The sequence below is a fragment of the Danio rerio genome, chromosome 21 (assembly GCF_052040795.2).
Source record: "Danio rerio strain M-AB ecotype USA chromosome 21, GRCz13ab, whole genome shotgun sequence".
NCBI classification, from domain to species: domain Eukaryota; kingdom Metazoa; phylum Chordata; class Actinopteri; order Cypriniformes; family Danionidae; genus Danio; species Danio rerio.
This window is the reverse complement of record NC_141041.1, coordinates 13,648,132-13,665,456: the sequence shown is the minus strand read 5'-3', so window position 1 is coordinate 13,665,456 and position 17,325 is coordinate 13,648,132. Positions and strand designations below refer to the sequence as shown.

General features: G+C 37.0%; 1 long non-coding RNA gene across 5 annotated transcripts in view; it reads left to right on the top strand.

Annotated features, from left to right (window-relative positions):
• The window catches only part of LOC141379814 (uncharacterized), a 127,463-nt gene that overhangs the window by 14,155 nt on the left and 95,983 nt on the right, over positions 1–17,325 (top strand). For 3 of the 5 annotated variants that reach the window (XR_015520065.1, XR_015520063.1, XR_015520064.1), the window contains exon 3: positions 12,908–13,110. The exons of the other annotated variants lie outside the window; for them this stretch is intronic. This is a non-coding gene — a long non-coding RNA (uncharacterized LOC141379814). The remainder of the gene's footprint in view (positions 1–12,907; positions 13,111–17,325) is intronic. 5 annotated transcript variants of the gene reach the window in all.

Below are 17,325 nucleotides of genomic sequence, written 5' to 3'. Positions count from 1 at the left end.
ACATACGTATGTGCCGACGCATGGGGTGAGATTCAATATAGATGGCAGGATGCAAGGATTTGGCTGAAATGAACTTGTGGCGGGGAGGGAAATGAAAGTAGCGATGGGTGGAATGAGTAAACGTGTGGGTCCATTTCCTCATGCGGCAATGGGATGGATCCCTAGATTAAAGCTTTATGTGGGAACGAGAGGATGCGGGCTGTGGCCTGGCAGAGACGATAAGAGAAGGCCTACCTTCACATCTCAGCAGATGCATTATTGATCAAGACTACTGGTAGCCGAGGGCTTCCTCCATACGGGCTCTGCCCCTCAGGTTGTGGAGACCTGCTGGAACTATGATTGGTGTTTGATGTTATTAACCGCACTCGGCCCTCAAAAAGCACACATGGAATTCTGTATCAAGAATTTGGGATTTGGTGAATGTATGCAAAATTCTTGCGCCCACTAAACTTGATATAGCTTTTCTAAAGGATATTATTTGATTGAAAAGAAACATTTTCAAGAAATTATGATTCTTATTCTGTAAAGTTGTGTTTTATAATTGAGGAATTACTGCAAAGACATTTATAATGCAACAAACATTTATATTTTAAATTTGTCGTTACATTAACATAAACTTAATGTTACGAAGTTACATTACAGTAATGTTATTATTAAATGTTGTAGAATCATAAACCTTCAAAATAATAAAATACAAAAGACATTGTAAAATTCGTATACTTTTGAATGGGGAAAAGAATAACAATATGGCGAATGAAGCCCCGCCTTCTAGTACAGGAGCCAATCAGTGATCACTATAGACTGACGATTCTCTGGGGGAGGGGCTCGTACCAGATTTTAGTTTCTGCAGATTTTGTGTAATTTCAACTTTTGGAATAAATTAAAGAGACAGTTGTTGTTTTATTTTATTAGGGATGGCTAAAATTTTATTTAATCGTAAGCTTGGCAAGCATATTTGTACAATTTGTACGTTTCTCCATCAAACAGAATGCCTAAGCATACTGCCCTATAGGGTTTTTTAAATATGGCCACCAAGTAAAATGATTTACCTAGCCCAAGGGATTTTGGTTGTTGGTAGATCAGATATGGTTGAGACTGGAAGTTAACAAGAATTATTTATATTGTTTAGTAAATTTCCCATTTAATATATTTTATTTATGGCAGCAACAACAAAAAAAATAAAAAAAATCGATTACTAAAAGAGTTGCTAACAATTTTTATAATTGATTTGATGTGTCGTGCGACGCAGAGATGTTTGATTATTACAACAACACACTTTAGCTCAGCATGAAGTGAACACAGTCTCTCTCACGGACTGATACAGAGTTCGGCGCCTCATAGACAGGGATAAGGAGAAAGGAAGTTCAACAGCAAGGTAAATCACTAAGGAATCCTACTTTTGTTCTATTTTGAAGTGAGGACCCTGAAGTCCCTGGTGCTGGTGTATACTTGTTATCCAGCTTGACAAGCATGACAAGTTTACCCTTAGAGTAAAACTGAAAAATTTAAACTGAACTTTGGTGCATCGGCTGGCTGCGTAATCACAATTATTCAGCGTTTTAGGCATGTAAAAACACACAAGTACTAATAAAATAATACATTTAGAGTTTGTAAACAAAGAAGTCTAAGAATCCATTCAAATATAATTTGCAGATGTGTTGTACTCATATGACATACACATAGTGACTACAAAGTTGAATATATTCTTCTCTAAGTCCACTTGTATGTTTTGGGGAGTTTCTGATGAATTTACGTGCTGAATCCTGCGTGTTCTGCTTTTATGAATGAAGCATCTCGCGTTATAGATGATAATCACCTACATGTTTATGTGAATTGGAATATCAGGTAGTTGACGACATGATGAGCAAGCGTGTGAATAAGTTGAATTAAAACGGAAAAAAAGAAATTAAAGGGATACATTTGTCAAACAGCGCTATTGTGGCTGCGGTGTGTCACGTGACAAATATGAAACATCACCATGAAAACATTAAAGGGTAAATGTTCTAAAATAATGGTCACCTAAAAAAAAACGACTTCTGGTTCCGGATAGAATCTTTTAAACTTACAAGTGAAACGGTTAACAACAGTAGTAAAGCAGCAGTGGTAGAGTTACCTGCATTGCAAGATTAAAGACACCGTTTTTATTCACTTGCCTTTTTTGGATAATTTATTTTTCCATTTTTTGTCAAGTATAGCTGCACGGCAAAAAAAAAAAAAAAAAAAACTTTCTTTTTTTAGTCATTTTGTCTTGTTTCCAGTCCAGATGTGTAAAAAAAAATTCTTAAATCAAGACTAGACAATTTGCATGAGAAAATTAGGTGAAGCAAAAAACTTCTCTTTGAGATTATATCTCCTTAAGATTATTTTTCTTACCCCATTGGCAAATATTTTTGCTTGTTTTAAGCAAACAATCGCTTAATTTTAAGGTGGATTTTTTTTTTTTCAGAAAACATGACATAATTTCTAATGCTATTTCATGTGTAACTATAGTTATGAATCTTTCATATCTAGTTATGTATCTTGTTTTAAAAATGTTTATATGTTTGGATTGAAAACAGGATAAAACTACTTAATTGTATTATTATTATTATTATTATTATTATTATTATTATTATTATTATTATTGTTAGGGATAAGCTTTTTTATCTGTTTCATCATTTTATCAAAAAATAATCAAAAATTAATCGATTATTAAAATAAATGTTAGTTGCAGTCCTAATTTCATTAACCCCTACCCCCACCTAAACCCAACTGACAAAGTACTGTAAAAATATTAATTCTTGTTATACAGTGTTACAAAAATGGCGCTATATTGATGCGCGTATCCGCAGCTGTATCCTATCTAGACTTTACCAGGGATTTAGGCTCGGTTTATGGCTTGCTGATGCTAATTCATATGCTTACAGTAAGACATTTTTGTGGATTCATTCTAAAAACGGGACTATCAAACAAAATTCAATGTTGTCTTTCTTTCAATGTTGTCTCTTTAGTAGTTTTTTACCTGATCATCACAATATGCAAACTTATGTCAGCAATCTTTACGATAAGAGTAAACAAAGAACTTGATCACTCTTGTCAGTAAAAATAGACTGAAACATGATTAGCATTTACAAATCAGTTCATTTAGTTTAGGGCTTATACCGCAGTCACATTAGAGTTTAAGCTTGCAAAATTATGTTGTACGGTGCTGCGAAAAGGGGCGGGATTAAACAAGATATTTAGACATTTAAAAGCGAGCGACTGGTCCATATTTTACATTTCTGTCCAGAGAGGTCATGTTTTGTTCCTTGATTGGTCTCATGCAGTCAAGTGATGCGATTTGGCAGGTCAGAGTTCACCAAGCTTGAACTTTGCAACGCAGCAAACAGCAAAATTTTTCGCACAAGTTTTTGTTTGTTGTCTGACACATTTACACGCGTATGAATGGAAGTCTATGAGGAGAAAAGTCGAGTGTGACCACCGCTTTATTCAACGCGAAATCTCAGTCATGTTTAGATTTGAATGTTTTTCATGTGTTTGTTTTCAAAGTAAGGTTAGTCTTCTTTTCTAGATGAAACATCTCAGAAAATGACATTTGCACACTACATCTGGTCATTGCTGTTATGGGAGAAATTGAGATATTATGGGTATGCTTTGGGATTTTTGAGGAAGAAAAAAAGATTCTGTGCTTCCAGCTGAACACAAAGACAAGGGGAAAAAAGGAACAACAACTCCAAAATGGTTTAAAAGCTCCAGGTACTCTAGAACAACCTTGGATTTTTTACTAGTGTAGAAAGTTACGAGAAGCTCAAAACTGTGTTTTAAAAGTTATCATTTCTGTCGCGTAAAGTCTCCGCACGTAAAACGAAAGTAAAAAGTTTTAAAGGAGATCTGTAAAAAAACACTAATCAGACTCAAGGTGTCCGTTTCTACCTCTTTTCACACTCCCTCCATCTCTCTCTCTCTCTCTCTCTCTCTCTCTCTCTCGCTTGCTATCAGTCTTTGAGAGTGTACTGAGATGCACTATTTCAAATGCTGAGGCTCCTGGCTTTCCCCTGATTAATTGAACAGACCCAGCTGTGCTTTAATTAGTGTTAAAAGATCAATGATTTTCGATACAGAGATGCCTGCTGTTAACCCCTTTCTGCCTGCCATGTTTTTATTTTTAATTTTTTTGTTTTTTTTATTTTCCCATGATCCCTGCATTGTGTCAGTTTGGTTTTCACTATTAGCAACATGTAGTTTTACACCTATTTTAAGCTTTTGACTTGACTTTCAAATACCACAGCCTTGTAACATACAAAAGCACACATGAACTGCAAGATGTTGCTTCGCCTCTCGCAGGACAATTAATGTTCTTTTGGCGGCCGATCTAATGACAATTAAAAACAGTTAATTATTTCTGCCACAATGATCAAGAGCATGTTAGGCATGAAGAAGAGGGAGCGTGCACAAGGAGATTCTTCTTTAACCAATGTAAAGCCTGAGGCATAGTTAACTCTCTGAAGACCCCTTTCAAAGCTCTTCGATTAATATAAATATAGTTGGATAGAACAATGCATGACACCCAGTCTGTTTTCTAGGCTTTTAAAGTTGACATGAACTGTCTGTTTTCTAAACGCTTATTTTGGTGAACAACTCATCTGTATACGTTGTTCATTGTCCAGGTTTAACATCCTTTAGTGATGAAATGTGGTACTTCTTTAGTGATATAATGCTTTTACATTCAAATTTTAAATAGAACGCCTACATATTGAAAGCCAGTCAGTAAACAATACATAAATCCAGGTCTTTCCCATAATGTTTTTGATAATCAGTTAGACTGAAATATATTTCACATTATGGAAGAAAAAGTCGGTTGCTGCTCAAGTTTTTAACAGAAATAGTTATCAAAAATTAAAGTTATTATTATTTAATCACTCAATTTCAACCAAATGTTTATTTACTTATTTATTTTTTAAATAATTTATGTACAATGGAAGATGGAAAGATTTATAGGTTTGAAATAAGATGCGACTGAGTAAATGGTACCAATTTTTATTGTATATTGAATTTTGACTTTAAGAGCGTGTGTCCTCCGAAGTGTTTTTGCTAAGCTATAAATGGCAGAGTAAAAACGCTTAGCTGTGCGTGCTTCTCTAGCTGTCGGGGCATTAAGAAAATGCAGAAGTCTCTGCAGTGGATTCTAAAATAATTTAGTGCTTCCATTGACAAAAACTGAAAACATTTGCTCAGCTTACAGAAAAAAACACTTTGGTGGACACATGCCCTAACTATTCCTTCACACCGCAGCCGCAGAGAGCGTCAAAGTTTACTCTGGCTTCCCTGCTGACATTGATGTCTGCCTTTACAGCCCCAAGGGCGAAAGAGTCAAAATTTGTTACATTGTTCTTGTGTTTAAATGGGCCGTTGCAGCAAAACAGCAAATCACTTGCATTCCCACATAAAAAATGTGCTTACTAGTGTGAAAATGTTGCACGTCTTTTATTAAATTCAATTAACTGTGGAAGATAAAGTTGTTGCATGTGGTGTGGCTTTCCTCCACTTATCCCAATATGCCCAATATGTCCAAATGTCTGAAATATTCTGAAGCAGCAATACTGATTTGTACTGTTACTATAGTTAGCATGAGATTCCCGTTTTTATTTTTTTATTTTTAATAATACAACATTATTGCAGGCGATGCAGTGGTGCAGTAGGTAGTGCTGTCGCCTTACAGCAAGAAGGTCACTAGGTCGCTGGTTCGATCCTCGGCTCAGTTGGCGTTTCTGTGTGGAGTTTGCATGTTCTCCCTGCATTCATGTGAGTTTCTTCCGGGTGCTCCGGTTTCCCCCACAGTATAAAGACATGTGGTACAGGTGAATTGGGCAGGCTAAATTGTCCGTAGTTTATAAGTGTGTGTGTGTGAATGTGTGTGTGGATGTTTCCCAGAGATGGGTTGCCGCTGGAAGGGCATCCGCTGCATAAAAATGTGCAGGATAAGATGCCGGTTCATTCCGCTGTGGCAACCCCAGATTAATGAAGGGACTAAGCTGACAAGAAAATGAATGAATGAATGAACATTAATGCACATCAGCAACTTTTGTTTTATTTATGTCCCTGTAAGAAAGCTGGGACATGCATAAATACTTGGAAGTCTACCTCAGCAATAATCAAACACTTGAGAACAACTGTGGTTTGTACCAAAGCTTACAGTTTTCTCTGCTATCCTCACAATGTACTTCTACATTCCGATAGGTTGCTGCTGAACTGCGTCTTAGCTTATTACCATATAGTTGACTTTATTTCAACAATTCTCGATAATAACACTGGCAAAGACACGTTCCACCGCTCCTCGCTACCTTTGGTGTGTATGCACAATAATGCCTTGTCCACATGTACACAAGTAATGTGGAAAAAGCTACGGTTTTTAAAATATCTGTGTTTGTGTGGACAGGGCCGAAGACAACATCATTATATTATATAAATGGTGGTATGAGTAGAATTGTGGGATTATTCGTGACACAAATGGCTATTGTATGAACTGCAGCTTGTAATTTATTTCTTGCACTTGTGTACATTTAATGTATTGAGACTGAATTTGATTCGGTGTCCCAATTTACTCACATCAAATTTGAAAGTACAGAAAATAAGAAAACTGGAAGAAAATCTTTCTTTACCCCAAATTCCTAATTTTTTTCTTTCTCCTACACTGCCAACAGTTTGTCCTTCTATCATAAACTCTTGCCAAAATCCTCATGGCCTGCAGCGCACATTTGAAGTGGATCAACCAGCAGAAATCCATTGATCGACAGATGTCTTGTTATAAATAATCGCATATTAGCCAATACCTATATGCCCGCCAATACATCATGCTTCACCTTTTTTACCATACTAATCACTTTCGGTAGTTTATTATGAGACTAAAATCTTTTCTTTCAATGCAACTTTTCTGCTGACTTGACTTGACTTGCACCAAGGCCTGTTTTGCCGTTCAATGTGTAAGTAAGTGTGTGTGAGAGACAGAAGGGAATGTGACCCGGTGTATTTTGTGTGAGAGTCTGATGGATGTCTGGTGACACATTCGCTTGAGCCCAGATCCATCACGGTAACTGGAGACACTACACACGCAGGGAAATTAAAAGTGGAGCCCTGAGTGGCAGGGGCCAATGGCTGAGGCTAAATATGGACTCGGCTAAATAATTACTCCGGTGATTGGCCAAAACACCTTCAGATCATCTAAACCAAGAGTTTCTTAATGGGACTCACCTGTAATACATGTGGCTTCCAGGAACATTAAGAGATTCAAGTAGCATTCAAGTCTGTTAACACAACACAAGTGTACTTCTTTGGTTGCTAATTTTGTAATGAATTGACAATAAATTGGTCTAATATATACAGTGCATCAGAAACTATTAGATGTTTGGAACCACCAGGACTCTTCCTAGACCTGGCCGGCCATCTAAGCTGAGTGATCTGGTGATCGAGAAGGGCCTTAGGCAGGGAGGTGATCAATAACCAACGTTTCTCTGTGGAGAGAGGAGAACCTTACAGAAGGACAACCATCTGTGCAGCAATCCACCAATCAGGCCTGTATGGTAAAGTGGCCAGACGGAAGCCATTCTCCGCCTGAAATTTGCCAAAGGGCATCTGAAGGACTCTCAGACCATAAGAAACAAAATTCTTGCTCTAATGAGATTAAAGTTCAAAATTTTAGAGTAAATACCAGGCGTTACGTTTGGAGAAAACCAGGCACCGCTCATCACCAGGCTAAAACCATCCTTACAGTGAAGCATGGTGGTGGCAGCATCATGCTGTAGGGATGTTTTTCAGCAGCAAAAACTGGAAGACTCGTCAGGATAGAAGGAAAGATGAATGCAGCAGTGTACAGGGACATCCTGAAGGGAAATCAGAGTGCAAAAACTTCAAACCAAACTTCAGAGTCCTCTTGATCTTAGACTGGGGTGATGGTTCATCTTCCAGCAGTACAATGACCCAAAGCATACAACCAAAATATCAATGGAGTGGCTTCACAACAACTCTGTGAATGCCCTTGAGTGGCCCAGCCAGAGCCCAGACCTAAATCCTACAGAACATCTCTGGAGAGATCTGAAAATGGCTGTACACCATCGCTTCCCATCCGACCTGATAGAGCTTGAGAGGTAATGCAAAGAGGAATGGGCAAGACTTCCCAAAGACATGTGTGCCAAGCGTGTGGCATTATTCATGAAGACTTGAGGCTGTAATTGCTGCCAAAGGTGCATCAGCAAAATATTGAGCAAAGGTTGTAAATACTGATGTACTGTACATGTGATTTTTCATGTTTATTTTTTAATAAATTTGCAAAAATTTCAAAAAAACTTTTTTTCACATTCTCATTATGGGTATTTTGTCTAGAATTTTAAGGAAATAAATTAATTCAATCTGACCTCTAAATCCATAATTCTACTCTGCTTCTGGTCAGAAGGCTCGATCTGTTGTGATTGGTTGGAAATGAAGCACTAATTAGCATGTCTGCACTTCAGCTCTGAAATGATTCCTCTGCAGTACAATATATACTGATTTGAACAATGACAATGGTGTTGGTTTCACCATATTGTTCAAGCTCAAGTTTACATATTTTGGAAGTCTATGCAAAGTGGATTTGCTTTCACAGAAAAGAAAACAGCGTTGTCTTTACATCATATCTGTCAATCCTTCCATTTTTTTTCTTCCTGGGATTCAATCATATTTTACCATTCTATATTGCTATCATCCCATTTAAATGTTTTCCTGGATTTCTCGTCTTTTATCCTTCTATGTAACACTTACACAGTGCCGATCCTTCCTATATACTTAGTACCTCCGAACCACCAGGGGGCCCTTTCTCTCAAATGAGATATAATTACAATAGCTGTTCAAGAGATTAATGCGTTTGTTTTTTTAAATTTGCTTAAAAACTCTTTAAATTAATTATAAGAATAGCCACATTCCCTTCCTTTCTATAACTTCCGCTGTCAATGTTGCCAGGTACTGTTTGCTTCACATGTCGACAACATGATCTAAATCTTCCAGGCCTAGTGTTTGGTTGTGAACGATGCATTTTTTGTCCCACCCTCAGTCAATGAAATCCAACGTAGGCTTGTTTAGGAAGTAAGTCTGGAATTATCGACAACTCTTTCAGGCAATTCAGAATTGGTTGTTTCTTCTAGAAAGACAAAAACTCTTGTTTATCTCAGACTTTGATCTGTGCAACTTTGTAGACCCTTTTATTCTGAAACTGCAACATTACACTACACTACATGAAAGATAAAAGCCTAAGAAGGGCTTTTAAGTTTGAGAATGGTTGCTCACAACAGCAGCCATGAGAGAAGGATTAACAAACATGATTCAGATTTCTTGGTACCTGCGACTCGAACAGATTCTGGATCAAACCTCATTTTTCTGTTTTTGCTCACCTAGCAACACTTCGCTCAGGTTGCAGTAAGGTCACTCAGAGTGTCAAAGGTTTATAAAGCTGATGGATCAGCAGAAAAATGATTAATCAAAGACTGAATAAATAGTGATAAGAGGTCCAAACTAGTCAGTTTCAGCAGTTTTATATTATTTACAGTATACATATATATATATTATGCTGACACAGCTGCTTCAAGTTCAATTCAACCTATGGCTATGACTGCCAAAAAGCAGTGTCACCAAAAATCTTGTCATATTTGTGCACAAAAGGTGTGTGCGTGGTATCGGTGAAAGCCGTAAAATTACATAAATGTATTTCATATACATGGGGGGAAATATTGGGAATGATTATACTGTTACATTTTCCGCCTCCTTTGATTTAATAATTCATGCATAAAATAGTTCAATCCAAAGAATGCACGGAATAATAAATCAGCAAAGAGGTTGGGGGAAAGCTGCCTGCATTGTCGTTGCTTTAGATGTATACGCTCATATGAAATTATGCTGCCTGTGGGTTTATGAGAACACGTCAAAGCAACACGCATCAATCCCAGTAATAATAGTTGAAACAGACTCTATGATATGCAGATACATAAACCAGACTGTGCGAGAAATTACATCTCTACATTATTGAAGTGTTAAATTATTTCGCTAATAGTTTGATATGTTGGAGAGTCTTATAATGTTTAAATTTGTGTTATACATGCACTAGGCGGCCACTTTATTAGCAACACCTTGCTTGAGCCATGTTTGTACTGTTTTTGCCTTCAAAACTGCCTTTATTCTTCATGGGTTTTGCAAAATTGTTGAGGAATGATCTAATACAGGAGGGCCCATACTCGGTCCCGGTGTCCCCGCATAATTTAGTCCCAACCCCAGTCAGACACACCTGGATTAGCTAATAAAGCTCTTTCTAGGCTTGCTAGAAACATCCTGGCAGGTGTGTAGAGAAAGAGCTAAAATCTGCAGAACACCGGCCCTCTAGGACCAAGTTTGGGTACCCCTGATCAATAGCATAAAGCTGTTGCTTCAGCATGTCTTGATCATGTCTGCATGCATTGATTTGCTTTCATGTGATTAGATAATTGTGTTAACATGCTGTTAAGTGCTTTTAATTATGTTTTATATATTCCCATTGCTTAAAATCAGTTTGTTCATGGTATGTTGAAATTCTTGATTCTGATTGGCTGGAAGATGTGCAATAAAATCGTTTAATGCAGTGGTAGTGCCAGTCAGTTTTGATCACAGTTTGAAATAGGCGCTACCCTCAAACATTAACAGTAACCATAGTAACAGTTACTAGAGCCTTGATTTTGTGTGATCTCGAGGAACCAATGGAGATCAACCACTAATCCACCAATCAAAATGCTTTTTTCAAAAAATTTTTGAAGAGGTAGCTAACGCATATTATTATGAGCTATTACTTTGCTTCATGTCAGGAGGTTTTTGCCTCTTCGTTAGGGTTAGGAGACAAGTAGAAAGAATGGAAACATTTTTAGCACAGAAAAATGTTGATTAACCATTACGGGTTTCTTTTGATTGGCTAAAAAACATTTTTAACGTGCAGTTATCTACAGCTAAAGTAGTTTCAGTCACGTGTTAACCACATTGCAATTAAATATCATTATGATAAATATCACAACAGGTAAATATCAATTCAATCCAGCAAGTAATAATCAAGAATGTAGAACTACAAACAGGAGTAGTGCACCTAAACCAGGGGTGGCCAACCCTGTTCCTGGAGATCTACCTTCCTGCAGATGTCAGTTGCAACCCTGATTAAACACACCTGCCTGTAATTATCAAGTGGTGTTAGGGTCGTAATTAATTGGTTCAGGTGTGTTTGATCAGGGTAGGAACTAAACTCTGCAGGAAGGTAAATCTCCAGGAACAGGGTTTAGCACCCCTGACCTAAACAATGCCTTGAAGGTGTGGTAGCTGTAGCATAAACAGAACAATTGTATATATATATATATAACAATTGTAATATATATATATTGACAAGAGACCAAAATACAGAAGCTTTATTTTATGATTTGTGTCATTGTCATCGTGTCAGATTGCACACCTAACATATGGTAAATATTATTACATTTATGTATGATAATTCCCAGAAATTTGCAGACAATTTTTGCGAAAAAAAAAAAAAAAAAATATATATATATATATATATATATATATATATATATATATATATATATATATATATATATATATATATATATATTTATATATATATTTTTTTTTTATTTATTCATTTATTTATTTATTTATTTATTTCGCAAAAATTGTCTGCAAATTTCTGGGAATTACCACCACAAAGTCTGTCATTTTTTTGTCAGTGGCCTCCTAAACTCTAGCTATTGTGTGTGTGTGTATATATATATATATATATATATATATATATATATATATATATATATATATATATATATATATATATGTATATATATGTATATATATATATATATATATATATATATATATATATATATATATATATATATATATATATATATATATATAAATTATAAATGTAATAATATGTACCATATGTTTGGTGTGCAATCTGACACGATGACAATGACACAAATCATAAAATAAAGCTTCTGTATTTTGGTCTCTTGTCAAGAAAAGTTCTAAAATGGTAGGGATTAAGCCAAAGGAAGGCTGTATAACTCAGCACAAACTTTTTCTCTCTCTCAGATTTTACTCACCGGAGAATCTGACGTGTACCTCACTCAGGACTTGCGTTAGGGCCTCCTCTACTGTAATACACCTAAAACACTGATTACCGTAAAACTCATCCGTTTTCTCTCGTTGACAGGAAAATCTCATTTATCGATTTTATGATGAACATCATAATACCAGCCGTACATGTAACGAACAAATATTGTCCTACAATTCGGACGTCCAGCGTCTATCATCTTGGATTCCATCTCCATCATTGTAAGCTGCTTGCTTTTCTGTCTGTTCCATTGCTCACACCTTTTTCAGTCTGAAGCTTTTTTCATCAAACCCACAAAACGGTCAATTTGCGCCACAGGACGTCTAATCGCATCTTTGCATTGGCTTCACATGTAAATCTCTTGCGTTTCATCCGCGTCTGCTTACTGCACAGGCTGCGAGAGAACTCCCCCCACCCCTCCTTCCACCGTCATGTAATGACTGTGAGTGCGCAGGAGACATGTCATTTTTCGAGAGACACTCCAATACATCACGTGCGCTGCGTATGCAACATCAATGAGTCATTTGCAAACTGAAATAAAAATATTTTGATTATATGTTTGGAATTGGTTGTTTAATGAGATTATTTACATTTTTGCGATTATTTTGCTTTTAATTAAGAATTTTGCAGGATTTTGCGCTGGATTCAGTGATCGTGAAAAACTACGGGGTCTGAATACACATTACATTACATTACTTTTGCCCTCCACCCCTTCCGGGATATGGGCCGCCACATGTCGATCTCCAGAGGTATCTGTTCTGAGCCATTTTTTCTACTTGTCTCCAGGTGTAACCCATCCCTGTGATGCCTGCCTCGAGGTCGCATCGCCAGGTCTTTCTTGGACGGCCTCTCTTCCTTTTCCCTTCAGGGTTCTATCTGAGAGCCTGTATGGTGCCTGACATTCCATGTGCCTATGAGGGTTCTACTGGTCGAAAGAAGGCTATTCTCATTTTGGCGTTTCTATAGCGGTTGAAGTTTTATGAGGCTGAGTTGCTAGCCCCACGCTCAACCCTCTTCCTTTTTCACCTGGGGTTGAGACTGGCGATGGTGGAGTTAGAAACCTGTAACTATTGGATTTGGATTGTTATCATCAGGTTTTTTTCTTAACTAAGGATAAAACATCTACATTTTCACACTCTCTTCTTGTTCTGTTCTGCTTAAGTCTGAAAAATAAACATATTTTTGTAATTTTTTTAATTACATACACAAGTAAAAGTCTGGAGGCCTTCTGACCTTTCTGATATTTATTCTACTGCCGTTAATACTGACATGGCAATCGAGGCACTGGCTGAATTGGACAGGCAATTTTTAACCGATTCAATGGCCCTGAGCATAGCATGTGATGCTTTTTTTTTTTTTTTGTGACGAACATAGCATCCATTCTTTAATAAGCCCTTATATGCGAACTTTAATGCTGTCATTCTAGACACAGTCAAAGCTTTAGAATTTCAGCAGTGAAATGTCCCAATTGCACTTTAGTCAATCTTGCATCACAGCAGAATATTAAAGATGTTAAAACAGATGAAAAGAAAACGCTATCTGTTCTTTGAAAACAGCGGATATACATAGTAATGCACTATAAAGCTAATAATGTCAGTAATGACCTTTATTAGAAGGGTTCCCACACATATTGAGCTGTAAAAATACTTGAAAATTAGTATTTTTACATAAGGAAGCCCCAAGCTAATCCCACTGAAGAAAAAAAAAAAGATATAATCTATAAATAATTGAAAGTGCATGGTATATGCTGTGTCAAAAAAAAAATGCTTGTGCTCTACTTGTAGGTGCCCCCATTCCCACCCCCAGGCAAAAATGTGAAACTCCTATGGTTGTTACTGATTTATAGCTAGTCACATAACCTTTTAGCATCACTTCACAGCAACACAGTCATTGAAATGAGTGAGGGGTGCTGAGACCTGTCAATACTTTCCACATGTTGAACAGAAACATTTTCATTGTCTCAGCTCTAATGTGCTTGAACCGAATTGCAAAACAGCTCAATAGCACAGAATTGGCTTTTTATGTAATGTTATGACCGTAAATGATGGAGTCATAAACCCCGGGTGAATGCTTAAGTGTTTGAATTATTGTCATAATCATCATTACATCGCTGTGTGTAATGTGTATCGCTGGAGATGGCAGAACGAAATATGAATTTGTTATCAGCTCTATTCTTGGAGTAGAGACCTTATTCGTGAGGAGAGTGATGCTCTGTTTCTGATCCTGGATCAGAGCTCATCTATCGCTTTCTCTTTTTTCCTCTCTCTCTCTCTCTCTCTCTCTCTCTCTCTCTCTCTCTCTCTCTTTCTGTCTGTTACCCTCTCTCTCCTCCAATCTTACCCTATTTTGCTCTTCGCCCAACTCTACAGGAAGCTTTCCTATCCAATTTTCTCCTTTCCGTCTCTTCTCTCTGAGTGCAGAGTTTAGATTCGGCGACAGAAAGCTTCATAAACAATTTCCTCCCCCTGCCGTCGAGCCATTTTGCCCCGGCAGTGTGTGAACGCCATTCCAATTTCCCGAATCCATACTTCACAGATATTTCTTCCTCCTTACTGCGCTTTCCTCCTAACCTTTCCTTCCCTCTCTCGCTCTTTCTCCGATCTTGTTACAGTACCTGTCTGGAGAGGCTTCTTGTCTCATTGCTGTGTAGTAACACTGGATGCTTTTGGTCCCAAAATGACGGCACTTTACTCCCGAGTGCCAGAAACCTGCACTGCTGTGTGTACAGTAAATGTGCTTGAACATGCGATCTCAAACCTTGCATGCTATTCTGTATTTGTACTGTTTGTCCTGTCATGAAAATAATATAAATTAGACCTGCACAATATATCGTTACAGTATCAATATCGCAATGTGCACATCCGTAGTAGTCACATTACATGATCTGCAATGTTGAGTTAGAATTATATAATTTACGATTATATATTATATTGGGATTATATTATTATATAGTTTAGTAAAAGTTTATCACTTGCACGTTTTAAGCCCTAAGAGAGTTTAAAGCAACCGGGCACAATAAATCTTACCACTTGTAACTATTTAAAAAGTAAAGTTTTTGCAGTGTTATTTTTTATTTGATTTTTTAATTTCTGTACCTAAATACGATTTGACTACCCTGAAAATGATTAAGAGCTGCTTATATTTGCTATACAGTGGTCCCTTGCTATAATGTGGTTTGTTTCGCTGTCTCACAGTTTTGCAGATTTTTTTTTTGTGCAATTTGACTTTCTTTATTACAAAGCATTCATTGTGTTCTGCCTCCTGGGGTGCGTTTACAAAAACTATTGTTAGCCAACTAAGGTTGCGAGTTCCATTGTTACAAACATAGTTCATTGATTTGGCATTTCTCAAATCCGTGGTTCCAACGAAGATTCGCAAACTGCATCGCAAACTTGTACACTTGCAACAGCACCTCTGGAGCTGTAGTTAGAAACATGGTTCCTGGCTAGGGCTGTGCAATTAATCGAAAATTCGATTTCGGCTTCTAATTAATGTGAAAAAGCTTTAATCGAGATAAATGATTATTGCATAATGTACCGTCCCTTTTCAGTTGTACACATTTGTTGCTCTGCAAAACTCAGTTTTACGTGAAAATGACCAAAAGCATGTACTGTAATGTAACTTTTGCAGCACCGGATGCGCATCATTCATTGTTCGAATCATTGTTTTAAACATGTGAATGAGAACGCATGCCGCAGCTGTGTGTGTGCGGCACACACACAACATTCAGTCAGCATTCGGTCTCATTCGCACACTGTGCGCTCAGAGACGAGCAGAGCTCACGCATCTGAAGTCATCTTAATGTAGGCGCTTTAATGGTCAAATATGTGTCAAAACGCAGTGTTTAGTGATTATTCATATTAACCCTCATTTGTGTAATAAACAAACGAGTTGAGAATCAAGACATGTGAAAGAGAAACCATTAAAGTGACAGCGCATATTGCTGCTGCCGTCTGTTTTTATCATCATTATTATTATTATTATTATTATTATTATTATTATTATTATTATTTCTACCTTGATTTTTGGGGGGTTGGGCTATTATTTATTTATTTATTTATTTATTTATTTTTGGTCACAAGATGCATTGCGACTGCATTTTGACTGTCAAGTTCTGTTGTTTATTTTGTTGACAAATCTTTTTTTTTTTTCTTGAGACTTTAAGATTGTTAGCACCAATCTTGACTTTAGTAGTTTGACTCATTTTCAACTCAACATTTTAAGTTCACATCAAAAGCGAATAACAATAAAGTAAATTAACATTTATGAACCCTCCAAATGTGTGAATATCCTGAAAAGCCTATACAAGTACTGCCATTTTTTCTTCGTTATAAATACTATAAATATATAGATTTTTTACTGTGTGGATGCCCTGTGGACATCTGATCTCATAAACCTCACACTTATACTGTATATCCTGTTGCAAAATAATATTCCGCTCACTATCTCAGTCGTTGTGATTTTCCTCATGGGAAGAATCCAATGAGATGCAATAATAACAACTGTAGAAAGTATAAAGCCTGAGGCGACTGCTCTCGGTTTGGGACTCGCATTTGCTCTCGTTCCCTTGGTGGACGGGCCTGACTAAATCTTCCGTAACATTATGAGCCATGTATCACGACAAGGCTGTGTTTATTAGATGCTCTGTATGACTGGATTGTTTCTGACCTCGGCAGGAGACAAAAGGTGAGGGGGGGACAAAATGGACAAGCTGCTATAAAGGGGAATTAGAATAAGACAAAGGAGGCGCCGCTGCTGGTTCTTCTCGAGGTGAATAAAGATGAATGGCGTCTGTGAACCGTGAGTCCAGATTGCAGGATCTTCAGAGGTGTCTGCCTGTTGCAAATATGTGTCCTGATGAGTGCAGCTGCTGTGTTTTGTCTGGTCTGTTGTGTGTAGAAGGGCCGTGTGCACTTATTTTTATAGTGAAAGGAGGAAAAATGAAACCGCAGACTTGTCACAGTGCCCAAATGATCAAGACAGATTTTTTTTTTGTCAATACAATAGACTATTCTCAATTGAAAAGTGGTGAAAACATGAGTTTGTTTGTCCACTAATTTGAATTATAGGATTGGCTTTCTGACAGAGACATTGTTTACTCTACTATTGTGTTCCAAACCAGAAGCTAGGCAGGTTTTTGTATTCCCGGCTCATTTTTTATTTTATTTTATTTTTATTAAACTGTCTTTATTTTATGTTTTTCA